At 38.0% G+C, this 5,351-nt stretch overlaps 1 long non-coding RNA gene across 1 annotated transcript; it reads left to right on the top strand.

Annotated features, from left to right (window-relative positions):
- Positions 1 to 1,669: 1,669 nt before the first annotated feature.
- On the top strand, positions 1,670 to 2,885 carry LOC147483706 (uncharacterized). Its single transcript, XR_015203719.1, has 2 exons — positions 1,670 to 1,872; positions 2,399 to 2,885. It is a non-coding gene; the product is annotated as an uncharacterized LOC147483706 (long non-coding RNA).
- The last annotated feature ends 2,466 nt before the right edge of the window (positions 2,886 to 5,351 follow it).

Raw genomic sequence — 5,351 nt, 5'->3', positions numbered from 1 at the left:
TTGAAATGCACTGTCTGATCAATGTTGGGGCTCAAGGATTAAGATATCTTCCACAACTTCCTTTATATGGGGGTGTAAAAGCAAGAAATGGTATGAAGAGACTCGTGAGTTTTCAGGTTTGGAAAGTTATTTGTGTTGTGAAGAGAAGCTGTGTTCTGAATGTAGTTGGGCATTATTATTAGTTAAGAGGCTTAGGCTGTTTATTAGGGACTGAACTGTTTATTGACTATTAGGGGCCAACTGTTTATTAGTATGGGGATCAAGGAACTTGCCATCTTCTACAGCTTCCTTTATATCAGGGCATAAAAGCAAAGAAGTGGGATGGAGAGATTCGTGAAATGGTTTCAGGTTTGAAAAGGCATTTGGGTTGTGAAGAGAATCTATGTCTTAAATGTTGTTGGGCTTAGTGAAGAGGCTTAGGCTGTTTATTTGAGGCTGGCCTGTTTATTAGTGTGGGGCTCAGGTAACATGCCATCTTCTACTGCTTCCTTTATACTGGGGCATAAAAGCAAAAAAGTGGGATGAAGAGATTCGTGAATTGGTTTGAGGTTTGAAAAGGTATGTGTTGTGAAGAGTTGTCCTAAATGTAGTTGGTCATATTTGGGAAGAAGCTTAGGTTGTTTAGAAGGGGGCTAAATTGTTTAGTAACTATTGGGGGCTAACTGCATACTAGTGTGGGGCTCAAGGAAACTGCCATCGTTTACATTGCTGAAAGAGGTAATTGATGTACCCAATTATTTAATTATCGTTCTTTACAAGTTCTGATATGCATACAACAGCTCACTTTGTACGGGAACTAGCTTTCCTCTCTCTCTCTCTCTTTGAAATTAGACATAGCCGCCCACTTGAATTTCAAAATAGATTGAACAGAATGAATTAATGGCTTTTCAAAATAGTGGTGATCATTCCCAGAAAAAATAGCTCATTCTACTATCTCTAACCTTGGCCGAAGATGCATGTACGTTTGGAAGGCCCATGTTTTTTGTACCCTCTGACAAGGTTGAGATATCCCAATGAGCTGATTTTTCTAGTGAAGGATCACCATGGTGAGTAGATCATACTTTACTTGCCTCTGGTACACTGTATAGGTCCACATGTTGTCAGGAGCGATGCAAGGTTGTAGTCGTCCCAACTGGCGCCTTAAGGCACCTTGGCTGCTCCTCACAAACGCCTTTGATAACAAACCCTAACCATTTTCACTAATCTCAGCCTTGGAGGGACCGACTCCTTAGCTACGCCTTTGATGACATAGATTTATATAGAGGCTGAAGTTATGTATGAAAGATGGGGAAGGCTGAAAAGGAATTTCATATGCTGTAGGGATTCCGGTATAGGAAAGCCGTTGCCTTTGGATGAGAAATGGTGTGCAATAATAAAGGGAGGATTGGGTATCATGTAGCTTAGTCAGTGGATCTTGATTAAAACCACATTTTTTATTGTGAATATCCAATACCGAGAGCCTAAAGTCAAATGGAATTATTGATGTAGCTGTTTTGAAAGTCAATAGTTAAGTAGACGTTGGAAATTGAACTCTCTTATCTACTCGCCACATCTATACACACACGGTGTGAAAGTGACACCAACTACCTTCTAGAAGAGCAATGCCAGAGATAGGTGAGTTGGGAGATATTTGACATGGGTGTCAGTGCTAAGTCATCCATCACCTTTTACGTAACTACTTCTTGTGTGTGGGCTTGGAGACATCTATTTGTGATAGAATATAAGAATGCAATTGTAATTTTCTGTCATTTACCAAAAGAAAAAAAGTGAAAAGAAAGGAAAACGTGTTGTATTTAGGGCTCATCAATCATAGGGCCCATTCTGCCTTTTGGGTACCATATTCACTTCTTTAGGCTTCTATGGAATAGAGAAGTAGGTTCGATTGTGCATCTTTTTTATGTTTTTTTAATTATTGCTTGTATTTGGGAAGATGATGATTTAGTGTAGATTTCTGATGCCTCATATTTCTGGTTGAGTGGCTTCCTTTGTCTTTGATGTCTGCGCGGCTGCGCCTCTGCGATTTAGGGTTATCTGTCATTTAAAACTTGAAATTTATTAGTGCTAACCTGATTCTTCAATTTCTAACTATGTTTTAAGACTACACTTTGGTCTCTCTCTCTCTGTTTTGTGTCTTTTGGGAGGCCTTACTTGCAAGAAATCTTCTTTGCATCAGTGAAATTTTATTATTGTTAATGGAGAAGAAAGTTGAGAGAGAAGAGAGTTCAGCTTTGTTAGTTTCAGCCTCCTCTCACTTTTCTTATATAGGAAAATAGTTAGTTTGGGCTGTCTACGTGTCCCACCTGTCACGGCTCACAAGAACTCTAACAGCATCCTCTGGAGTCACTTGATGAGTCGCACTGTGATGTGTCAATTTTCTGATTCTTTTTTCTTTTTTCAGGTCTCCTTGGCATCGATATGTGAACAGTTGGTCTACCAGAAGGTGGGAAATCAGTAGCCTAGCTTTGCAAGAACATTAGGTATCTCTGCCTAGGTGGACAAATTGGAGCTAACTGAGCATCTGTCATTGTTAGAAAACTTCCTAAACTGGAGCACTTATTACTCGAAGATCTTCTGTAACCATAGATACTGCTGATATTGATGGCCAAAAGAAACTTGTGGTTCTGAATCTGCAGCAGTCTTTGTCGATGAAAAATGCATGCGAAGTTTTTCCCATAAAGAGAATGTGGAGAACCGCAACTTTCTATTTATCTTGACATGATGGAATGCGAGATCTGTGGAGAGAGGCTTTGTCCTGATTGTAGTTGTGCGTATTAGTGATGATCATTAGAGATTAAACTGTTTAATAACAGTTACGGCTTCCCATCTGTAGACTTTGATTATTTACATTCTGACTGTTTTTAATCGCAAGGTATTATTCATTGGGTCGTGAGTTTGCATGTAGTGTTAAGTCTGACCCAATATCTCAGGCTTTGCTTGGATGTTTCCAGGCTTTCCTGGTTCTAATTTGTCTAAAAAACGGGTGTGATGCATGGGCTTGTGAATTTTTTTGCTCTGAACTGCGCTCCCAATTCAGAACCAACAAGTGCTGCTGGTTTATGCATTGCTGTTATGAATTTTTGTGGTGGAATTGCGTGCAAGTCATTACCGAGGTGAGCGGTGACTTCTTAATGTCAGTGCAATTCTGGTAAACTTGTCAATGCCATTGTTTTAAATCGGGCAAACGACTGATAGGCGCGGCATGTTAATGCCCCTCTTATTACAGCTTTAAGTCTTTAACATATTAATTAATGTCTAACGAGGTCACTAATTAATGTCACTCTAATCCTAAGATCTTCAACTATTTAAATTTTGATAGTTTCTTGCCATTGGTTATCAATCCAGCAACAAATAGCCGATGGAGTTGGGTAAGGTAGAGTTGTTGGTAATTTGGTATCCAAGAAAGAGGGGTAACTAAAAGATTGACCATGCGAGTGTCAAATTATCCAAGCACTCAAATGGAAATTTGGTATGATACTCAACAGAACACGTCTTCTGGTTTTGGAGCTTGTCACACCCAAATTTTCAGACAATATTTAAAACAATTATATTTAATTATCTATAAATCCGGGTGAAACAAAACCCAAAATCCTGTTATCAAACACGATGATATATACAAAACTGAATCAAAGAAAACTAAAAGGAACAAATCCTTAAATCACATTATTAAACTACAAAGAAACTAACTAACACTATCACATCTGTCTCAAAACAAAACCGTACCCTTCAGAAAATCTTAAACCAGAAGACTCCAAAAGCAACTCCAAATCACGTGTCCTTATCCACTGCACTCCACCATCTATGTTCCCAAGAACACACCCCCGTTGCAAAACAAAGCAAACATGGGTCAGCAAATTAAATTTGCTGGTATGAGTAGACTAACAACAAAATATATATAATAGTCTTTCAAATTAATAAATATAACATTACTAACCATTTCAACTTGGAATACAATATAGTTCCGTTTTTCAAAACGGCGTGTAGTTTCTTCCCAAGTAAGATTTCACCCCCAATATACAATTTCCAAAAATCTCATATAACAGTACTCATCATTCCCACTTTCCAAAATAACTCACAACATAAATACCACTTACTTCCATTTATTAAATGCACATATGATAACCTAATTAAATATGAATTTGGTATACCTTACCTTTAAGCCAACACGTCGTCTTAGGGTAGAATATTTACGTCCCTGTAGAAAAGATTAATAGATCCTACCCTTTTGCAAAACAGAGTTAGACATCATAATAAACTGATTTATCTCAGCCAATCCAATTTCCATTCATAACCAAACCTTATTTAAGACATTTAAGTCTAATTGATATGACCTGGTTCGTCCCGTATATTCGGGGAATACCACTTATCATAATACCTATACTAAGGGTAGTCATTCATATGACATCATTACGCCATAAAGTTTATGCGTGCATAAGTATAGATCTCATACTATCACTAGTCATTAATATTTTCGTAATAACATATCAAGTTATAGTCATTTCGCAGTCACATAGAAATCACAATCATTTACTAATATTATTCACAATCACACTTTACATCCATAACATCACACAATTCATATACTTTTACTTAAAAACCACTCGTCTACTTATGAGAACGGAGAAATATCACACCCAAGGAGTACATTCATCCCTTGTGAGTATCAACTCATACAAACCACGTATATATTTCTCATAAGAAATCATATACATCACATATAATAACTCCATCACACGTAAAATCAATATTTTTACTTTGCTTATTAATTATCTTGTTGACTCATTTATTTAAAGACACAGCCCAACCTTTAGTTCCTATTCCACGATTTGCATTACACACATTTGCCAAATCACACATATCCGTGTGCCTCACTCACACCGAGTACCACTACAAGACATATCTCCCAAGCGGGATATCGCCTCCAGGAAACATACTTTCATCTTGTAAACTCGTAATTTGTGAGTCACAGCCATCTCTGGGGTTTCCATACACATAATCACAAAGCCTCTTTTGGGCATAACAAAATATCAGGTCATTCATGGCACATTCAATGAATACCTTGGGTCATTCCCGCCACATTCAAGGAATACCCATCATAACACTAACGGGCCATTCATGGCACATTCAATGAATACCGTGAGTCATTCCCGCCACATTCAAGGAATACCCAAACCTACATTCCCGTACATTCAAGGAATACGACCAACCCGCAAGGCGAATACCTTAGTTCCACTCTAGGGCAGTCCAAACTATTGGGTCATTTATGGCACATTCAATGAATACCCGGGTCATTCATAGCACATTCAATGAATACCCATCTATATATCTCATTACCAAATCCTGAGGCGTGGAGA

This window comes from Coptis chinensis, chromosome 8, assembly GCF_015680905.1.
Source record: "Coptis chinensis isolate HL-2020 chromosome 8, ASM1568090v1, whole genome shotgun sequence".
In the NCBI taxonomy this organism is placed as follows: Eukaryota; Viridiplantae; Streptophyta; class Magnoliopsida; order Ranunculales; family Ranunculaceae; genus Coptis; species Coptis chinensis.
The sequence above is the reverse complement of the archived record's forward strand: the minus strand, read 5'-3'. Positions and strand labels throughout refer to the sequence as shown.